Source organism: Piliocolobus tephrosceles, chromosome 6, assembly GCF_002776525.5.
Source record: "Piliocolobus tephrosceles isolate RC106 chromosome 6, ASM277652v3, whole genome shotgun sequence".
In the NCBI taxonomy this organism is placed as follows: Eukaryota; Metazoa; Chordata; class Mammalia; order Primates; family Cercopithecidae; genus Piliocolobus; species Piliocolobus tephrosceles.
This window is the reverse complement of record NC_045439.1, coordinates 159,882,138-159,903,396: the sequence shown is the minus strand read 5'-3', so window position 1 is coordinate 159,903,396 and position 21,259 is coordinate 159,882,138. Positions and strand designations below refer to the sequence as shown.

Genomic DNA, 21,259 nt, shown 5'->3' with positions numbered 1-21,259 from the left:
CCCATGTCTCAGAAGCCGGGGTGGCAAATTCCCGGTACAAGACCCTAGACAGTGGACCTTCCCACCTCAGAATGCCACTGTTACCACCACTCAACCATGGAGAACAGGTGACCCCCATGGGATACAGGCTGCCCCCTCAGCCCAAGCCCACGGGTCACAGGACTGGCCTGAAGCACCACCAGGAGCCAGCCAGATCTCAACCTTGACCAACCCCATTGAAACTGTACCACCCCTGACCAGGGTCAATATGTGCCACTGGGATGGCCCATTGTTCAACAGGATCAGCCCCATTCAGGGCCACAGGGGGGATGACATCCTTGAACCTCTGTGGCCCGACCCGGTCACCACCCCCCAGGAACATGCCTGGGAACCAAGAGCTCCCATGTGATACCCGTGGCAACCCGGAGTCCTTCTGGCCCCCCTCATGTGACCTGGGCAGTCCTCAAGACCTGATCCGCACACCAAGTCTCAACTGGGTGATGTCCTGCATGGGGCTGAAGGAACCCTTTGCTATCTGGACCATCATCACCCCTGCAGGGCTTCAGGGAAGGCATCCTCCTTGGGTAAGATTCCCAAGGAGGAAGCTGCCCTCCTGGAGAAACTATGCCTCCCTAGTGGGAATTAGGGTCGGCTCCCTGAGGAAACCCTCATGGCCCGAAGTCTGACCCTCAGCAACCCCAAGCAGCCTGGCTCATGGACCATGACACCAGCAGGATCCACTCACCTATGTTGGTCAATGCCAGGAGGCCACCCCTTGGCAGAAGAGTTCACTGAAAGACACAAGGGGAGAAGAACTAGGGCTCAGGGAGGAGCCACCCACGTGCCATGTCCCTGGGGAACAGAAGGGCCAACACCAAGCCCGCACAGGGAGCCTGGGCTGCCTCACGGAGGAGCGCAGAGACAGAGTTGGGCCTCCTTCAGATACCCTTCAGGGCCTCCAGGGCTCCAGCCCAAAATACAGTCGCCCTGCCGGAAATCTTGGGATCCCAGCATCCTCCTCCAAATTTCTCACCTAGGTTGGGCCTCAGCGTAATCATTGAGCATGGTAATTTTAAGTCATCACCTCTCTTCAACACAATATAGGGTTCTCATCATTGACCCAACCCAGGGCACCCCCCTTCCCCACACATGCATCCAGCAGGACCCAGATGTGCTCACCACAGGTCAGTGCAGGAGATCAGGGCACCAGGAAGGGCCTGAGCTTCAGCGAACTGGGAGCTGAGCACCTGGCTGATGGACGCTTGCCAGGGTCCATTGGTCCTGATGTAAGTCTTCCTTCAGGCTCACCATCTGGATGGACAGGAGGAGGACATGTGTCTGAACAGGGCCTCACACCTCCAGGTGGGGAACGGGGTAAGGGATACCCATTTGATGGGATCCATGTGGAACACCGACCTGTCATGGATACAGGGCACCCTCGGCCCTTCCCATCATCAAACCCTGAAAAAACAGGGCAGGTGGATCACTGGGATTGGGCAAGATCCCTGGTCTTCATGCTATTGCAGACCTTGAGGGCACCTCTAGTGCGCCCTCTGGCTTCTCCTTTGCACCAGCCAGGTCTACCCCAGGACCACCGAGCGTGGGACAGGGTCACCGACATGCTCACGGCCAACCGAGGAGGCTGGCCCAGAAGCCATTTGCTGCTGAGGACATGGAAGTTGCATAGCCTGCCCCTGGGCGTGGTGGGCACCTGCCCGGGTGCTCTCTCCAAGTCACACCTGAAATCGCAGCCTGGAGTCCCAGGGCCATGTGCTTTCTCTGGTGGGTCCCCATCAATGCCCCACACATGTCCCAAACACAGAGCCAAGCCACCCTTGGCCAATCCTGGGCCACATGGTGTCCTTTCCTTTCCTTAGGCCCAAGACCCTGCCTCCCTGGACATGACCCCATGGCACAGAAAAAGCCTGGGCAGCAAATTCCTGGGACGGGACCATCAACAGCAGGCCTTCCCACCACACATTCCACTCTTCCAGCCACTCACTCATGGGGAAGGGGTGACCTCCAGCAGGACACAGGCTGTCGACTTGGCCTAAAGCCCGTGAGTCCCAGGTCTGGCCCACAGCCCCACCAGGCACTGGCCAGAGCTCAGCCTTGACCCAAACCCAGGGAAATAGCACTGCTCCCAACCAAGCTCAAAGAGGCGCCATGGGATGGTCCACAGCTCAACAGTCCCATTTTGAGCCACGGTTGGGGTGCAATCCTTGAATCTCCATGGCCCAACCCCAGGGGCTCATTCAAACACCCCTGTCTGGGGAAAGAGAGCTCTTTCATGGCCCCCGTGGTGGCTCGGAGGCCCTGTGGCCTCCGTCATGTGGCCTGGGCAGTCCTCGAAGCCAACACATGCACCGAGTCTCAGCTAGGAGCTCCTCTGCACGGGGATAAAGGGCCTGCCTGGACCACTGCCATCCCTGCAGGGCTTCAGGAAAGCAACGTCTCGGGAACAATTCCCAAGGAAGCTGCCCTCCTGGAGAAACTGTCTCTCCCCAGTGGAAATACAGGTTGGTTCCCTGAGGAAACCCTCCTGTCCTAAAGACTGACCCTCGGTGACCCCATGCGGCCTGACTCATGGCCCATGACGGCAGCAGGATGCACTCACCTATGCTAGTCAAGGCCAAGGGACCCTTCTGAGCTGATGAGTTCACTGAAAGACACAAGGTGAGAATGAGGACTCAGGGAACAGCCACCAATGTACCCTGCCCTCAGGAAACAGGTGTGCCAACACCAAGACCACACAGGGAGCCTGCTGTGCTTCATGGAGGAGCACAGAGACAGGGCTGGGTCCCCATGAGAGGCCCTTGAGGGTCTCCAGGTCTCCAGCCCAAAATAGAGTGACCCTGTCAGGGACCTCGTGATTCCCAGTGTCCACTTCCAAAATTGTCACCTAGGCTGGGCCTCAGCGTAATCCTATTGAGCATGATTTTTAAGTCATCACCTCTCTTCAGGACAATATAAGGTTCTCATCATTGACCCAACCCAGTGCACCCCACTCCCCATGCATACATCCAGAAGAACCTGGATGGGCTCACCAGCTCCATGAAGGAGACCAGGGCACCAGGAAGGGCCCAAGCTTTGTGCAACAGGACTTGGGCACCTGGCTGATAGCCTCTGGCCCGGGCACAGCAGGCCAAATGCAAGTCTTCCTCCGGGCTCACCATCTGGGGAGACAACAGGAGGGCCCATGTGATGGGATTCATGTGAAATACTGACCTGCCATGGACACAAGGTACCCTTGGGCCTCCCTGCTACCTAACCCTGGAAGGACAGGGCAGGGAGGTCACTGGGCTCGGGCAAGACGCCTGGGCTGTGCCTACTGCATGCCTCAAGATAACCTCCACTCCCCACACCGGCTGCTCCACATGACCTCAGGGCTGCACAGAGACCACTGGACACGGGATACGGCCACCAACCAGCTCACGGCCCACAAAGGAGGCTGGTCCTAATACCAGGCACTGCTGCAGAGCTGGTAGTTGCATAGCCTGCCCTTGGGCATGGTGGGCGCCCCACCAGGTGCCCTCTCCAAGTGTGCATTGGAAATTGCAGCCTGGGGCCCCACAGGCCCATGCTTTCTTTGGTGGGTCCCCATCCATGCCCTACACACCTCCCAAACTCAGAGCAAGGCCATACTCGACCAATCGGGGGCCACATGGTGTCTTCTCTGCTCCTTGGGCCCAAGACCCCACCACCTGGAGGTGAAACCATGGCTTAGAAGCAGCCTGGGCAGCAAACTCCTGGGACAGGTCCCACCACAGCAGGCCTTCCCACCTAAGGAGGCCACGCATCCTGACACTGGAACTCAGGAAAGATGTGACCCCCAGCAGAACTCGAGCTGCTGACCTGGCCCAAAGCCCACAAGTCCCTGGGCCAGCCTGCAGTACCATCAGCTGCTGGCCAGAGCTCAACATTGACCCATCCCCACTGAAACACTGAGGTTCAATGTGGAGCCACTGGGATGGCTCATTGCTTAACAGCATCCGTCCCATTCAGGGCCATGGGTGGGAGCGATGCTTGAAACACCGTGGCCTGACGCTGTGGGCCTGATCACTCAGTCACTACCCCCACCACAAGCCTGAAGACCGAGAGCTCCTGCATGACCCCTGTGGTGCCTCACAGCCTGTGTGGCACCCCGCATGTGGCCTGGGCAGTTCTCGAGGCCTGACTCATGCACGGAATCTCATCTGGGAGCTGTCTGCCCTGCAGGAGCTGTAAAAACCCTTTGCTGCTTGAAACATCACCACTTCTACAGGTCTTCAGAGAAAATGTCCTCCATGGGTCCGATTAGAAAGAAAGTGGCCCTCTGGGAGAACCCATCCTTCCCCAGTGGAAAGCTCCCCGAGGAAACCCTCCTGTCCCGAAGGCTGACCTGGCATCCCCATGCAGCCTGGCTCATGGCCCATGACACCAGCAGGTTCCACTCGCCTATGCTGGTCAAGGCCAGGGGGCCACCTGGGCAGATGTCACTGAAAGACACAAGGGAGAAGGGGAACTCAGGGAGGAGCCACCAACCTGCCCCACCCCTGGGGAATGGGACACTGACACCAAACTCCGTGAGCCTGGGCAACCTCACAGAGGAGTGCAGAGACAGGGCTGGAGGCCACCAAGATGCCCTTCAGGACCTTGAGGTCTCCAACCCAAAATACAGTGGCCCTGCCAGGGACCTCAGGATCCCAGCGTCCTCTTCCAAAATTCTCCCCTAGGTTGGGCCTCAGCGTAATCCTATTGAGCATGATTTTTAAGTCATCACCTCTCTTCAGACAATATAAGGTTCTCATCATTGACTCAACCGAGGGCACCCCCCTCCCGTGCATGCATCCAGTGGGACCCAGACGGGCTCACCACAGCTCAGGGTGGGAGACCAGGGCTCCAGGAAGGGGCTGAGCTTCAGCACATCAGGAGCTGGGCACCTGGTTGACAGACACTGGCCCAGGTCCATTGGGCCCAATGCAAGTCTTCCTCTGAGCTCACCATCTAGGACAGGAGGAGGACACATGTCCAAATAGGGCCTCATGCCTCCATGTGGGGAAGGTGGGTAGGGGATATCCATGTGATAGGATCCGTGCAGGGCACTGATGCATCACGAAGACGGACACAGACCACCCTTGGCCCTCCCAGCCACCCAACCCCGGAAAGACAAGGTAGGCGGGTCACTGGTCTCATGCAAAAAGTCCAGGCTGCACCCTACTGCAGGTCCCGAGAGCACCTCCACTGCTCTGCTGGCTGCCCTGCACAATGCCAGGTCCACCCTGAGACCACTGGGCACAGGCCAGGGCCACCAACCAGCACATGGCCAACCAGGAGGCTGGCCTGGATGCCACACACTGCTGCAGACTTGGCAGTCGAGAGCCTGCCCCTGCCCCTCTCCAAGCACACACTGGAAATCACAGCCTGGGGCTCCAGGGCTATGTACTTTCTCTGATGGGTCCCCATCCATGCCCTGCATACCTCCCAAACACAGAGTCAGGCCACACTCAACCAATCCAGGGACACATGGTGTGCTCCCCCTTCCTTGGGCCCAAGAGGCTGCCACCCTGGAGGTGACCCCATGGCTCTGAAGCAGCCTGGGTGGCAAATTCCCAGGACAGGTTGCTCAACAGTGGGACTTCCCACCTTAGGAAGCCACCACTCCGGCCATTCAACCTCCGGGAAGGGGTGACCCCAAGCATGACCCAAGCTGTCCCCATGGCCCAAAGCCCATGAGTTCCAGGGCCAGCCTGCAGCACCACAGGTACTGGCCAGAGCTCAGCCTTGACCTAGCCCCAGGGAAACAGCACCACCCACCACCAGACTCAAGGAGGCGCCATTGGGATGGCCCATTGCTCAACAGGGTGAGTCTCATTCAGGGTCATCGGTGTCCTTGAAACTGCATGGCATGATCCCTATGGACCCGATTGCCTACCCCTCTCCCCAGAACCCCCGTAGTGCCCCAGAGCCTCTGTAGCCACCTCATGTGTCCTGGGCAGTCCTCGAGACCTGACTGACGCACCGAGTCTCAGATGGGAGCTGCCCTGCATGGGGTTGAATGAACTCTTTCCTGCCTGGACCACCATGACCCCTGCTGGGCTTCAGGATAGGTATCCTTCTTGGGTACGATTCCCAAGGAAGTGGCCCTTCTGGAGAACTCATCCCTGGTGGGAATTCAGGTCCACACTTTTAGGAAATTCTCGTGACCCGAAGGCAGACGCATGGTGAACCCACTCTGCATCGCTCATGACCCATGACCCAATCAGGATCCACTCACCTATGCCAGTCAATGTCAGGGGGCCCACCTGGGCTGAAGAGCTCACTGAAAGACACAGGGGAGAACGGGGGCTCAGGAAGGAGCCGCCCACATGCCCCATCCAGGAACCAGAGCACCAACACCAAGCCCACACAGGGAGCCAGGGCTGCCTCACAGAGGAGCGCAGAGACAGGGTTGGATCCTCTCAAGATGCCCTTCAGGGCCGTGAGGTCTCTAGTCCAAAATACGGTAGTCCTGCCTGTGACCTTGGGATCCCAGCATCCTCTTCCAAAATTCTCACCTAGGCTGGGCCTCAGCGTAATCCTATTGAGCATGATTTTTAAGTCATCACCTCTCTTCAGGACAATATAAGGTTCTCATCATTGACCCAACCCAGTGCACCCGCCTCCCCACTCATGCATCCAGCAGGACCCGGATGGGCTCACCACAGCTCAGTGCAGGAGACCAGGGCACCAGGAAGGTCCTGAGCTTCAGCACACCAGGGGCTGGGGATCTGGCTGACGGACACTGGCCCAGAGCCAGGGGGTCTTCCCCTGGGCTCACCATCTGGTGAGACAGATGGAGGATGGGTCCAAACAGGGCCTCACCCTGCCACGCAGGGAAGAGAGCAGGCAGTGCTGGCTCACACATGCTCTCCTTCCATGTACCCATGTGACGGAATCCATGCAGAACACTGACCCACTTCCAGTGACCAGTAGCAGGGAGGACATGGGGCCCTCCCTGCTACTGAACCCTGGAAGGACAGGGCAGGAAGTTCACTGCGCTCAAGCAAGAACATCTGGGCTGTGCCCTACTACAGGCCCTAAGAGCACCTCCACTGCCCATGCTGGCTCCCTGAACAACCCCAGGACCGCACCAGGACCCCTTGGCACAGGCCAGGGCTATCAACCAGCTCATAAGCAATCAAGGAGGCTAGCCCGGATACCACGAACTGCTGCAGACCTGGCAGTCACATAGCCTGCACCGGGGCATGGAGGGTGCCCCCTCAGGCACCCTCTATAAAAATGCTAGAAATCGCATCCTGGGGCCTCAGGGCCATGTGCCTTCTCTGGTGGGTCCCCATGCATGCACCACATACCCCCCAAACATTCTCCCTACTCTCGGCCATTCAGGGGACACATGATGTCCTCTCCTTTCCTTGGGCTCAAGATCCCACCTCCCTGGAGGTAAACCCATGGCTCAGAAGCAACCTGGACAGCAATTTGCTGGGACAGGACCCTCAACAGTGGGCCTTCCACCACAGGATGCCTGCCACCCTTCCGGCCACGCCCCCTCTGGGTAGGATGACCTCCAGCAGCAGGCACCCTTGGCCCAAAGCCCACAATTCCCAGGGCCAACCACCAGGTGCAGGCCAGAGCTCAGCCTTGACCCAACCCCATTGAAGCCACGCTGCCCACACCAGGCTTAAGGAAGCACCACTGGGATAACCCATTGCTCAACAGGGTTGGTCCCATCAGGGACATGGGTGGGGCCTGATTCTTGAATCTTCACGGCCTGACTCCATAAACTTGATCACCCACACCCTGCCACTGTTCCACCGCCCCCAGCAAGCCTCAAGGATGGAGAGTTCCTGCTTAACACCCGTGGCCTCCGGAGATCCTATGGATCCCCTCATGTTGCCTGGGAGTCCTCAAGCCCTGACCCGTGCACTGAGTCTCAGCTAGGAGCTGCACTGCATTGGTTTGAAGGAACCCTTTCCTGCCTGGACCACTGTCACCCCTGCACAGCTTCAGGGAAGGAGTCCTTCTTGGGACCAGTTTCTATGGAAGACGCCCTCCTGGAGAAACCAGCCCTCCCCAGTGGGGATTCAGGTCAGCTCCAGAGGAAACCTACATGGTCTAAAGGGTGACTTTCAGCAACCCTACGCACCTTGGCTCATGGACCACGATGCCAGCAGGACATACTCACCTATGCCCCTCAAGGCCAGGGGGACCACCTGGGCAGAAGAGCTCACTGAAAGACACAGGGGAGAACAGGTACTCAGGGAGAAGCCGCCAATATGCCCCATCCACCGAGAGCGGGAGGGTCGACACCAAGCCTGCACAGGGAAAGTGGGTTGCCTCATGGACAGGCGCAGAGACAGATTTGGGCACCCCTGAGATGCCCAGGGCCTCAGTGACTCCAGCCCAAAATACAGTGGCCTGGCTGGGGATCTTGGGATCCCACCATACTCTTCCAAAATTCTCACCTAGGCTGGGCCTCAGCGTAATCCTATTGAGCATGATTTTTAAGTCATCACCTCTCTTCAGGACAATATAAGGTTCTCATCATCGACCCAACCCAGGGCACCCCCTTCCCGCACATGCATCCAGCAGGACCTGGATAGGCTCACCAAGCTCAGTGCAGGAGACCGGAGCACCAGGAAGGGCCTGAGCTTCAACACACCAAGGGCTGCACACCTGGCTGACAGACACTGACGTGGGGCCAGTGGTCCCAATACAAGTCCTCCTCCAGGGCCACCATCTGGGGGGACAGGAGGAGGACATATGTCCAACCAGGGGCTCATGCCTCCATGCAGGGAAGAGGGTGGAGGGGTGCCAGTTCACACATGCTCTCCCTCCGTGGACCCATTTGATGGGATCCATGGGAAACACTGATGTGTCACAGACACAGAGGACCCTTGGCCCTCCCTGCCAGGGAAACCTGTGAGGACATGGCAGGTAGGTCACTGGGCTCAGGCAAGACACCCAGGCTGCACCCTACTGCAGGCCACCAGAGCACCTCCACTGACCAAGCTGGCTGTCCCACATGACCCCAGGGCTGCACCCAAACCCTGGGAGAGGACCAGGGCCACCAACAGCTTATGGCCAACCAAGTAGACTGGCCCAGATGCCACGTGCCACAGCTGACCTGACAGTTGCGCAGTCTGCCCCTGGGAATGGAGGGGGTCCAGGACCGTCTCCAAGGGTGCACTGAGAAATTACAGCCTTGGGCCTGAGGGCCACGTGTTTTCTCTGGCGGGTCCCTATCCATGCCCCACACAACACCTCCACATGCAGAGCAGGGCCACACTCGGCCAGTTCAGGGAAACATGGTGTCCTCTCCTTTCCTTGGGCCCAAGACCCTGCCAACCCTGGAGGCGACCCCATGGCTCAGAAGCAGACTGGATGGCAAATTTCCGGGACAGGTCCTTCCACAGCTGGCCTTCCCACCTCAGGAGGATACCCTTCCCGCCACTCGCCCACAAGGAAGGGGTGAATCCCCAGCGGGACACAGGCTGCACCCTGGGCCCAGTGCCCATGAATTTCAGGGCTGGACTGCACCACCAACAGGCACTGGCCAGAGCTAGTATTGACCCAACCTCAGGAAAACAGTGCCACCCCATACTTGGTTCAAAGAGGCACCCCTGGGACGCCCCATTGCTTAACAGGGTCGGTTCCCTTCAGGGCCATGGGTGTGGTGTGATCCTTGAATCTGGGGCCCGACCCCATGGGCCAAATCGCATACCACTCTCCAGGTTCGGAGAGACCCCGCGAGGCCCCTGTGGTGCCCTGGAGCCCTTGTGACCCCCCTCAAGGGGCCTGGCCATCCTAGGGGCCTAACCCAAGCACTGAGTCTCGGCTGGGTGCTGCCCCGCGTGGGGCTGAGGGAACCCTTTCTTGCCTGGACAACTGTCACCCCTGCAGGGCTTCAGAGAAGGCATCCTACTTGGGTCAGATTCACAAGGAAGCTGCCCTCTGGGAGAACCCATCCCAGGTGGTGGGGATTCAGGTCGGCTCCTGAGGAAACCCTCGTGGCTCAAATGCTGACCCTCGGCAATCCTATGGCCTGGCTCATGGCACATGACCCAAGCAGGAGCCACTCACCTATTCTGGTCAATGCCAGGGAGTCTGCTGGGTGAAAGAGCTCACTGAAAGACACAGGGGAGAACAGGGGCTCAGGAAGGAGCAGCCAAAATGCCCCACCTCCAGGAAAGCAGAGCGCTGACACCAAGCCCTCACAGGGAGCTTGGGCTGCCTCACGGAGGAGAGAAGACAGAGTTGGGCCCCCAACGAGGTACCCTTCAGGGCTTCCAGGTCTCCAGCCCAAAATACAGTGGCCCTGCCAGGGACCTCATTGATTCCCAGTGTCCTCTTCCAAAATTCTCACCTAGGCTGGGCCTCAGCGTAATCCTATTGAGCATGATTTTTAAGTCATCACCTTTCTTCAGGACAATATAAGGTTCTCATCATTGACCCAACCCAGGGCACATTCCTCCCCACGCATGCATCTAGTGGGACCTGGATGTTCTCACCATAGCTCAGTTCAGGAGACCAGGGCACCAGGAAGGGCATGAGTTTCAGCACACTGGGGTCTGGCATCTGGCTGATGGACACTGGCTTGGGGCCAGGGGACCCAGGAAGAGTCTTCCTCCAGGTTCACTATCTGCAGGGACAGGGGTCAGGTGTCCAAACAGGGCCTCACATCTCCATGTGGGAAAGGGAGCAAGGGGTGCCTGCTCACACATGCTGTCCCTCCATGGACCCATGTGATGGGATCCATGTGAAACATTGACGGTAATGGACCCAGGGAACCCTTGGCTCTCCCCGCCTTTGAACCCTAGGAGCCTGACCCCAAGGGCCTGATTGCCCACCTCTCTCCGGGGATGGAGAGCCCCCCACACAATCCCCATGGCACCCTGGAGCCCCTGTTGTCCTGCTTATGTGGCCTGGGCAGTCCTCAAGGTCAGACCTCATGTCAGCAGGGAGCTGCCCTGCATGAGACTGAAGGAACCCTTTCCAGCCTGGACCACCATCCCCCCTGCAGGGCTTCAGCGAAGGTGTCCTCCTGGTGTCAGATTCCTCAGGAAGCCACTGTTCTGGAGGACCAACCCATCCCTCCATGGTGGGGATTCAGGTCGGCTCCCTGAGGAAACCCTCCTGTCCCAAAGGCTGACCCTCAGTGACCCCATGTGTCTGCCTCATGGCCCATGAACCCAGCAGGATCCACTCACCTATGCTGGTCAATGCCAGGGGACCCAACTGAGCAGAAGAGCTCACTGAAAGAATCAAGGGGAGAATAAGGATTCACGAAAGAGCCACCAACCTGACTCGCCCCCAGAAAACCAGAGTGCCAACACCAAGCCCGCACAGAGATCCTGGGCTGCCTCACAGAGGAGTATAGGGACAGGGTTAGGCACCCCCCAGATAGCCTTCAGGGCCTCCAGGTCTCCAGCCAAAAATACAGGGGCCCTCCTGGGGACCTTGGGAGCCCAGCATCCTCTTCCAAAATTCTAACCTAGGCCGGGCCTCAGCATAATCCTTTTGAGCATTTTTAAGTCATTATCTCTCTTCAGGACAATGTAAGGTTCTCATCATCGACCTAACCCATGGCACCTCCCTCCCCACCGCTGCATCCAGCAGTACCCAAATGGGCTCACCAAGTTCAGTGCAGGAGACTAGGGCACCAGGAAGGGCCTGAGCTTCAGTACACCACGGGCTGGACACTGGGCTGACGGACACTGGCCCAGGGCCATTGGGCCCAAAACAATTCTTCCTCTGGGGTCACGATCTGGGAGAACAAGAGTAGGACAGTTGTCCAAATACAACCTCACTCCTCCATGTGAGCAGAAAGTGGGGTGTGGCAGTTCAAGCACACTCGCCCTCCATGGACCCATGTGATGGGATGCATGCGGAACACTGGCCCATCATGGACACAGGGCACCTAGTGCTCTTAGCCACAGAACCCTGGAAGGACAGGGCAGGTGGGTCAGTGGGACCCTGCTGGCTCCCCCACACAACCCCAGGGTCACGCCAGGACTACTAGGCACAGGCCAGGGCCACCAACCAGTTCACAGCAAACCAAGGAGGCTGGCCTGGATGTCAGATGCCACTGCAGACCTGGCAGTCACATAGCCTATCCCTGTGCATGGTGGGCACGCACCCAGATGCCCTTTCCCAGCTCATACTGGAAATAGCAACCTGAGGTCCCAGGGCCACATGGTTTCTCTGGTGGGTCCGCATCCATGCCCCACACACCTCCTGAACACAGAGCAGGGCTACAATCAGCTAACCAGGGGACACACAGCATCTTCTCCTGTCCTTGGGCCCAAGATCCGCTACCCTGGAGGTGACCTCATGACTCAGAAGCAGCATGGGCCGCATATTCCAAGGACAAGACCCTCGACAGCAGGCCTTCCAACCTCCAGGCAACCATTCCCGACACTTGCCCACTGGGGAAGGGGGGATTTCCAGCCACGGGGAAGCGGGGACTTCCAGCCACAGGGAAGGGGGTACCTCCAGGGGGAGCAGGCTTACCCCTTGGCCCAAAGCCGGCGAGTCCATGGCCAGATCTCAGCACCACCAGGCGCCGGCCGGAGCTCAGTCTTGACCCAAACCTAGGGAAACAGCACCGCCCCCCTTCAAGGCTCGATGAGGCTCATTACTCAACAGGGTCTGTCCCATTCATGGCCATGCATTGGGCACAATCCTTAAATCTCTACAGCTCAACTCCATGGGCCCTATTACCCACCTTTCTCCATGAATGGAGAGCTCCTGTGTGACCCCCACGGCATCCCAGAGCCCCTATTGGCCCCTCAGGTGGCCTGGGCAGTCCTCGAGGCCAGACTCGAACGCCTAGACTCATCTGGGAGCTACTATGTAAGACTGAAGGAACCCTCTCCTGCCTGGACCACCATCATCCCTGCAGGGCTCCAGGGAAGGCAACCCCCTTGGGTCCGATTTCCTAGGAAGCCACCCTCCTGGAGGACCAACCCATCCCTCCCCGGTGGGGATTCAGGTTCGCTCCCTGAGGAAACCCTCCTGTCCCAAAGGCTGACCCTCAATGACTCCACCTGGCCTGGCCCGTGGCCCATGATGGCAGCAGGATCCACTCACCTATGCCGGTAAATGCCAGGGTGCCCTGCCTGGGTTGAAGACCTCACTGAAAGACACAAGTGGAGAAGTGGGGCTCAAGGAGGAGCTTCCATGTGCCCCACCCCACGGAACTGGACCACCAACAGCAAGCCCGCACAGGGAGCCTGGGCTGCCTCACGGAGGAGTGTAGAGACAGGGTTGGGCCCCCCAGATGCCCTTCAGGGCCTCCAGGGCTCCAGCCCAAAACTAATAAATAAAGTCCCCTACTGGGGACTTCGGGATCCCAGCATCCTCTTCCAAATTCTCACCTAGGGTGAGCCTCAGTGTAATCCTATTGAGCATGAATTTTAAGTCATCACCTCTCTTCAGGATAATATAAGGTTCTCATCATCGACCCAAACCAGGGCACCCCCTTCGCCATGCATGCATCCAGCGGGACCCAGATGTGCTTACCACAGCTCTGTAGGAAACCAGGACGACAGGTAGGTCCCAAGCTTCAGCACACCACGGTGGGCACCTGGCTGATGGCCACTGGCCTGGGTCCACTGGGCCGAACGCAAGTCTTCCTCCAGGCTCACCATTTGGGGGGACAGGAAGAGGACATGTGTCCAAACAAGGCCTCATCCTTCCATGTGGGGAAGGGGTAAGGTATACCCATGTGATGGGGTCCATGGGGAACACTGACCTATCATGTACATGGGGAGCCCTTGGCCCTCCCCATCACCAAACCCTGAGAAAACAGGGTAGGTAGGTCTGGGCTCAGGCAAGATGCCCAGACTGCACCCTACTGATGGCCTTGATAGCATCTCCACTGCCCAAGCTGTCTGCCCCACACAATCCCAGAGCCACTCCGGGAACACAGGGCACGGGGAACCAACCAGCTCATGGCCAGCCGAGGGGAGTGGCCCAGAAGCTATGTGCCACTGTGGACGTGGAAGATGCATAGCCTGCCCCAGGGTGTGCTGGGCACCTGCCTAGGTGCTATTTGCAAGCCACACCTGAAATCAAAGCCTGCAGTCCCAGGGCCACATGCTTTCTCTGGCGGGTCCCCATCCATGTCCTGTAAATGTACTAAACAGAGTCAGGCCACCCTCGGGCAACCATGGGCTACATAGTGTCCTCTCTTTCCTTAGCCCCAAGACCCCACCACCCTGGAGGTGACCCCATGGCTCAGAAGGCAAATTCCCAGGACAGGACCATCGACAGTGGGTCTTCAGACCTCAGGATCCACTCTTCCAGCCACGTTAGGGCCATGGGTTGGGATGCAATCCTTGAATCTCTGTGGCCTGAACCCACGTTAGGGCCATGGGTTGGGATGCAATCCTTGAATCTCTGAAGCCCAGTCGAGCACCTCTCCAGGGAAAGAGAGCTCTCGTGTGACCCCTGGGGCACCCCAGAGCACCTGTGACACCTGCCATGTGGCCTGGGCCGTCCTTGAGGCCAGACCTGCATACCAAGTCTCAACTGGGAACTGCCCCACATGGGAATAAGGGGACCCTTTCCTGCCTAGACCACTGTCATCCCTGTAAGGCTTCAGGAAAGGCATTGTCTTGGGTCTGATTCCCAAGGAAGCCAGCCTCCTGGAGAAACCACCCCTCCCCAGTAGGGATTCAGTCGGCTCCATGAGGAAACCCTTCTTTCCCAAGGGCTGACCCTCAGTGACACCATGTGGCCTGGCTCATGGCCCATGTTGTCAGCAGAATGCACTCACCTATGCGCATCAATGTCAGGGGACTCACCTGGGCTGAAGAGCTCACTGAAATACAGAAGACACAAGAAGAGAACAGGGGCTCAGGAAGGACCCAGCAAGGTGCCCTACCCCAGGGAACCGGAGAGCCAACACCAAGCCTACAGAGAGAGCCTCGGCTGCCTCATGTAGAAACGCAGAGACAGGGTAGAGCTCCCCCAAGATGCCGTTCAGGGCCTGGATTTCTCTAGTCCAAAATACAGTGCCCCTGACAGGGACCTAGAAATCCCAGCATCCTCTTCCAAAATTCTCACCTAGGCTGGGCCTCAGCGTAATCCTATTGAGCATGATTTTTAAGTCATCACCTCTCTTCAGAACAATATAAGGTTCTCATCATTGACCCAACCCAGGGCACCAACCCCTCAACCCATGCATGCATCCATTGGGACCCAGACGGGCTCACCAGAGCTCTGTGCAGGAGACCAGGGCACCAGGAAGGGCCAGAGCTTCAGCTTATCAGGGGCTGAGCACCCGGCTGAGGGACACTGTGTCAGGGCCAGCAGGCCCAGTGCAATTCTTCCTCCAGGGTCACCATCTGGAGGGGTGAGGGACAGGTGTCCAAACAGGGCTTCACGCCTCCATAGGGGAAAGTGGGCAGGGGGTGCTAGCTCACACACGCTCTCCCTCCATGGACTCATGAGATGAGATCCATGTAAAACAGTGACGGTCACGCACGTGAGGAACCCTTGGCCCTCCCTGCCACTGAACCCTGAAAGAACAGGGCAGATGGATCATGGGATTCCAGTAAGACGCCTAGGCTGCACCCTACTGTAGGACCCTGGAGCACCTCCACTGCCCACGCCAGCTGCCCCCCACAACTATGGGCCTCAGTGGGACCACTGGGCAGGGCCAGGGCCACCAACCAGCTCACGGCAAACCAAGAAGGCTGGCCTGGATGCCATGCGCCACTGCAGACCTGGCAGTCACATAGCCTGCTCCTGGGCATGGAATGCATACATTCATGCACCCTCCATAAGCTCACACCAGAAATACCATCCTGGGGCCCCAGGGCCACGTGCCTTCTCTAGTGGGTCCCCATTCATGCACCTCACACCTCCCAAACACAGAGCTGGGCCACGCTCTGCCAATCAGGGGCCATATAATGCCCTCTCCTTTCCTTTGGCTCAAGACCCCATCACCCTGGAGGTGACCCCATGACTCAGAAGCAGCCTTGGCAGCAAATTGCTGGGACAGGACCTTTCACAGTGGCCCTTCCACCACAGGATGCCACCCTTCTGGCCACTCCACTATGGGGAGGGCTGAACTCCAATGGGACCCGGGCTGCACCCTTGGCCCAAAGCCCACGATTCCCAGGGCCAATCATGAGGTGACAGCCAGAGCTCAGTCTTGACCTAACCCCACTGAGGCTGCGCCACCCCCACCAGGCTCAAGGTGCCACCACCGGGATGTCCCATTGCTCCATTGCTCAACAGGGTCGGTCCCATTCAGGGCCATAGGTCATTCCTGACCCTTGAATGTTCAGGGTCTGACTCCTTAAGCCGGATCAGCCACACACTGTCCCCCTTCAAGCCTCGGGAACAGAGAGCTCCCATATAAGACTCCTGGCCCCGGAGACCCTGGGAATGCCCTCATGTGGCCTGGGCAGTCCTCCAGGACTGACCTGTGCACCAAGTCTCAGCTAGGATCTGCACTGCATTGGGTTGAAGGAACCCTCTCCTGCCTGAACCTCTGTTACTCCTGCAGGGTTTCAGGAAAGGCATCCTTCTTGGGACTGATTTCCAAGGAAATCTCCCACCTGGAGAAACCATCCATCCCTGGTGGGGATTCAGGTCAGCTCCTTGAGGAAACCCTCATGACCTGAAGCGTGACACTCAGGGACCCCACCCCGGCCTGGCTCATGGCCCATGACCCCAGTAGGATCCATTCACCTGAGGCCCCGCCACCATGGAGGTGACCCCATAGCTCAGAAGCAGCCTGGACAGCAAATTTCTGAGACAGGACCTTCCACAGCAGGCCTTCCCACCTCAGGAGGACACTCTTCCTGTCACTTGCTCACAAGGAAGGGGTGACCCCGAAGGGACATGGGCTATCCCCTTGTCCCGAAGCCCACCAATCCCAGGGCGGGACTGCACCACCATCAGATGCTGGCCAGAGCTAGTCTCGACTCACCCTGAGGAAACAGTGCTGACCTGCACTTGGCTCACAGAGGCAGCAGTGGGATGGCCGATTGCTTAATAGGGTCAGTCCCATTCAGGGCCATGGGTTTGGTGCAATCCTTGAAAATCCACAGCCCAACCCCATAGGCCGAATCACACACACCTCTCCAAGGTCAAAGAGCCTGTGCATGAACCCCTTGGTGCCCCAGAGCCCTTGTGCCCCGCTTCATGTGGCCTGGCCATCCTAGAGGCCAGACCTGAGGACCGAGTCTCAGCGGGACACTGCCCTGCATAAGGTGGAGGAAACCCTTTAATGCCTGGACCACCACAACCCCTGCAGGGTTTCAGGGAATGTATCCTCCTTGGGTCTGATTCCTAAGGAAGCTGCCCTCCTAGAGAACCAATCCCAGGTGGGCATTCAGGAAGGCTCCTAAGGAAACCCTTGCAGCTGAAGACTGATGCTCGGAAACCCCACACAGCCTGGGTCATGGGCCATGACCCCAGCAGGATCCACTCACCTATGTCGGTCAATGCAAGGGGGTCTGCTGGGCAGAAGAGCTCACTGAAAGACACAGGGGAAAATGGGGGCTCAGGAAGGAGCCACCAAAGTGCCCCACCCCTGGGTAACAGCAGTGCTGACACCAAGCCCACGTAGTGAGCCTGGGCTGCCTCATGGAGGAGTGCAGAGACAGGGGTGGGCACCCTCTAGATGCCCTCAGAGCCTCCAGGTCTCCAGCCCAAAATACAGTGGACCTCACAGGGAACTCATAATTCCCAGCATCGTCTTCCAAATTCTCACCCAGGCTGGGCCTCAGCGTAATCCTATTGAGCATGATTTTTATGTCATCACCTCTCTTCAGACAATATAAGGTTCTCATCATCGACCCAACCCAGGGCACCCCCTCCCCATCAATGCATCCAGTGGGACCCAGATGTGCTCACCACAGCTCAATGCAGGAGACGAGGGCATCAGGAAGGGCCCCATCTTCAGTGTACTGGGGCTGGGCACTTGACTGACAGACGCTGGCCCAGGGCCATTGGGTCCAATGCAAGTCTTCCTCAAGGTTCAACATCTGGGGAAACAGGAGTAGGACATGTATCCAAACACAACCTCATCCTTCCATAGAGGCAGAAGGTGGGGTGTGGCGGCTCAGGGATGCTTGCCCTCCATGGACCTATGTGATGGGTTCCATGTGGAACACTGGCCCGTTGCAGACACAGGGCACCCTGTGCTCTCTCAGCCACCAATCCTTGAAAGAACAGGGCAGGCGGGTCACTGGGGTAAGGCAAGAAGCCCCAGCTGTGCCCTACTGCAGAGCCCGTGAGCACCTCCACTGCCCATGCCGGCTCCACCGCATGACCCCAGCATCATGCCACGTCTACTGGGCACAGACCAGGGCCACCAAACAGCTCATCACCAACCAAGGAGGCTGGCCCAGATGCCAGATGCCACTGCAAAGCTGGCAGTCACATATCCTGCCCCTGTGCACTGTGGAAACCCACCCAGGTGCCCTATCACAGCACGTACTAGAGTCCTGTACATGCCTGGGGTCCCAGGGCCACATGCTTTCTCTGGTGGGCCCCCATTCATGCCCCACACACCTCCTAACACAGAGCAGGGCCACACTTGGCTATTCGGGGGACACACGGTGACTTCTTTCCTTGGGCACAAGACTCACCACCCTGGAGGTGACCCCATGGCTCAGAAGCAGCATGGGCGGCATATTCCAGGGACAAGACCCTTGATAGCAGGCCTTCCACCTCAGGAGGTCACCCTTCCAGACACTTGTCCACAGGAAAGGGGTGAATTCCAGCCAAGGAGAGAACCTCAGCAATACGTGGGCTGACCCCTTGGCCTAAACCTAATGAGTCCATGGTCAGACTGCAGCAACACCAGGTGCCAGCCTGAGCTCAGCCTTGACCCAAACCTAGGGAAATAGCACCGCCCCCTCCAGGCTCAAAGAGGTGCCACGAGTTGGCATACTGCTCAACTGGCCCATCCCATTCAGGGCAATAAGTCATATGCGATCCTTGAATATCTGCAGCTCAACTCCATGGGCCCTAGCCCACCTTTCTCCACAGAGATGGAGAGCTCCTGTGGACCCCATGGCATCCTGGAGGCCCTGTGGACCCCCCCATGTGGCCTACACAGTCCTCAAGGTCACACCAGCACACGAAGACTCAGCTGGGAGCTGCCCTGCGTGAGACTGAAGGAACCCTCTCTTGCCTGGACGACTGTCATCCCCACAGGACTCCACAGGACTCCAGGGAAGGCATACCCCTTGGGTTCGATTCCTCAGGAAGCCACTCTCCTAGAGGATCAACCCTTCCATCCCTGGTGGGCATTCAAGTCTGCTCCCTAAGGAAACTCTCCTGTCCTGAAGGCTGACCCTCAGCGACTCCACGCGGCCTGACCCATGGCCCATAACACCAGCAGGATCCACTGACCTATGCCGCTCAATGCCAGGGTGCCCTGCCTGGGTGGAAGAGCTCACTGAAAGACACAAATGGAGAAGGGGGGCTCAGGGAGGAGCTGCCCTCATGCCCCACCCCAGGAAACTGGACCACCAACAGCAAGCCCACACAGGGAGCCTGGGCTGCCTCACGGAGGAGTGCAGAGACAGATGCCCTTCAGCCCTGATGGGGACTTCGGGATTCCAGCGTCTTCTTCAAAAATTCTCACCTAGGCTGGGCTTCAGGGTAATCTTATTGAGCATCATTTTTAAGTCATCACCCCTCTTCAGGACAATATAAGGTTCTCATCATCGACCCAACCCAGGACACCCTCCTTCCTGCACAGGCATCCGGTGGGACCCGGATGTAGTCACCACAGGTCAGTGCAGGAGACTAGGTCACTAGGAAGTTCCCAAGCTTCAGCACACCAGGGGCCGGGCACCTGGTTTTGGGACACTGGCCGAAAGACACTGAGCCCAACACAAGTGTTCCTCTGGACTCACCACCTGGAGGGACAGGAGGAGGACATGTGTCCAAACGGGGCCTCATGCCTCCATGCAGCAAAGGGGTGAGGGTTACTCACGTGATGGGATCCACGCAGAACACAGACCTATCACGGAAGTGGGGCACCCTTGGCAAACCACACTTGAAATCAAAGCCTGGAGTCCCAGGGCCACAGGCTTTCTCTGGCGAGTCCCCATCCATGTCCCGCACAGGTCCCCAAAACAGAGTCAGGCCACCTTCGGCCAACCCTGGGCCACATGGTGTCCTCTCTTTCCTTAGGCTCAAGACTCTGCCACCCTGGAGGTGACCCCATGGCTCAGAAGGCCTGGGTGGCAAATTCTCAGGACAGGACCATCGACAGCAGGTCTTCCTACCTCAGGATCCACTCTTCCAGCCACTCACCGACATGTAAAGTGTGACCTCCAGGAGGATGTGGGCTGCTGACTTAGACCAAAGCCCACAAGTTCAAGGGCCAGCCTGCGGCATCGCCAGGCAGTGGACAGAGCTCAGTCTTGAACCAAACCCAGGGAAACAGCACCACCCCCCACCAAGCTCAAAGAGGCGCCATTGAGATGGCCCATTACTCAACACAGTCGGTTGCATTTAGGGCCATGGTTGGGATGCAGTCCTCGAATCTCTGCAGCCTGACCCCACGGGCCCATTCGAGCACTTCTCCAGGGAAAGAGAGCTCTTGTGTGACCCCTGTGGCACCCCAGAGCCCATGTGGCCCCTTTCATGTGGCCTGGGGCAGACCCACACACCAAGTCTCAGCTGGGAGCTGCCCTGCATGGGACTGAGGGGACTCTTTCCTGCCTGGACCACTGTCACCCCTGTAAGGCATCAGGGAAGGCATTGTCTTGGGTCTGATTCTCAAGGAAGCCAGCCTCTTGCAGAAACCATCTCTCCCCAGCGGGGATTCATGTTGGCTCCCTAAGGAAAGTCTTCTTTCCCAAGGGCTGACCCTCAGTGACACCATGTGGCCTGGCTCATGGCCCACGATGCCAGCAGAATGTACTCACCTATGTGTGTCAATGTCAGCGGGCCCACCTGGGCTGAAGAGCTCACTGAAATACAGAAGACACAAGAGGAGAACGGAGGCTCAGGAAGGACCCAGCAAGGTGCCCTACCCCAGGGAACCAGAGAGCCAACACCAAGCCTACAGAGAGAGCCTGGGCTGCCTCATGTAGAAACGCAGAGACAGGGTAGAGCTCCCCCAAGATGCTGTTCAAGGCCTGGATTTCTCCAGTCCAAAATACAGAGCCCCTGACAGGGACCTAGAAATCCCAGCATCCTCTTCCAAAATTCTCACTTAGGCTGGGCCTCAGCGTAATCCTATTGAGCATGATTTTTAAGTCATCACCTCTCTTCAGAACAATATAAGGTTCTCATCATTGACCCAACCAGGGGC

General features: G+C 58.2%; 12 non-coding genes across 12 annotated transcripts; all 12 read right to left on the bottom strand.

Annotated features, from left to right (window-relative positions):
- Positions 1-1,019: 1,019 nt before the first annotated feature.
- LOC111525188 lies at positions 1,020-1,101 on the bottom strand. Its single transcript, XR_002726016.1, has one exon. It is a non-coding gene; the product is annotated as a small nucleolar RNA SNORD115 (small nucleolar RNA).
- A 1,787-nt stretch (positions 1,102-2,888) lies between these two features.
- On the bottom strand, positions 2,889-2,970 carry LOC111525197. Its single transcript, XR_002726023.1, has one exon. It is a non-coding gene; the product is annotated as a small nucleolar RNA SNORD115 (small nucleolar RNA).
- Positions 2,971-4,697: 1,727 nt separating this feature from the next.
- Positions 4,698-4,778, bottom strand: LOC111525177. Its single transcript, XR_002726005.2, has one exon. It is a non-coding gene; the product is annotated as a small nucleolar RNA SNORD115 (small nucleolar RNA).
- A 1,744-nt stretch (positions 4,779-6,522) lies between these two features.
- Positions 6,523-6,604, bottom strand: LOC111525185. Its single transcript, XR_002726013.1, has one exon. It is a non-coding gene; the product is annotated as a small nucleolar RNA SNORD115 (small nucleolar RNA).
- Positions 6,605-8,430: 1,826 nt separating this feature from the next.
- LOC111534461 lies at positions 8,431-8,512 on the bottom strand. The gene has a single exon (XR_002729114.1). It is a non-coding gene; the product is annotated as a small nucleolar RNA SNORD115 (small nucleolar RNA).
- Positions 8,513-10,331: 1,819 nt separating this feature from the next.
- Positions 10,332-10,413, bottom strand: LOC111534447. Its single transcript, XR_002729102.1, has one exon. It is a non-coding gene; the product is annotated as a small nucleolar RNA SNORD115 (small nucleolar RNA).
- Positions 10,414-11,459: 1,046 nt separating this feature from the next.
- On the bottom strand, positions 11,460-11,538 carry LOC111534456. The gene has a single exon (XR_002729110.1). It is a non-coding gene; the product is annotated as a small nucleolar RNA SNORD115 (small nucleolar RNA).
- Positions 11,539-13,344: 1,806 nt separating this feature from the next.
- On the bottom strand, positions 13,345-13,426 carry LOC111534454. The gene has a single exon (XR_002729108.1). It is a non-coding gene; the product is annotated as a small nucleolar RNA SNORD115 (small nucleolar RNA).
- A 1,611-nt stretch (positions 13,427-15,037) lies between these two features.
- Positions 15,038-15,119, bottom strand: LOC111534459. The gene has a single exon (XR_002729112.1). It is a non-coding gene; the product is annotated as a small nucleolar RNA SNORD115 (small nucleolar RNA).
- Positions 15,120-17,699: 2,580 nt separating this feature from the next.
- Positions 17,700-17,780, bottom strand: LOC111534453. The gene has a single exon (XR_002729107.1). It is a non-coding gene; the product is annotated as a small nucleolar RNA SNORD115 (small nucleolar RNA).
- Positions 17,781-19,583: 1,803 nt separating this feature from the next.
- LOC111534455 lies at positions 19,584-19,665 on the bottom strand. Its single transcript, XR_002729109.1, has one exon. It is a non-coding gene; the product is annotated as a small nucleolar RNA SNORD115 (small nucleolar RNA).
- A 1,502-nt stretch (positions 19,666-21,167) lies between these two features.
- LOC111534460 lies at positions 21,168-21,249 on the bottom strand. Its single transcript, XR_002729113.1, has one exon. It is a non-coding gene; the product is annotated as a small nucleolar RNA SNORD115 (small nucleolar RNA).
- Between the last annotated feature and the right edge of the window lie 10 nt (positions 21,250-21,259).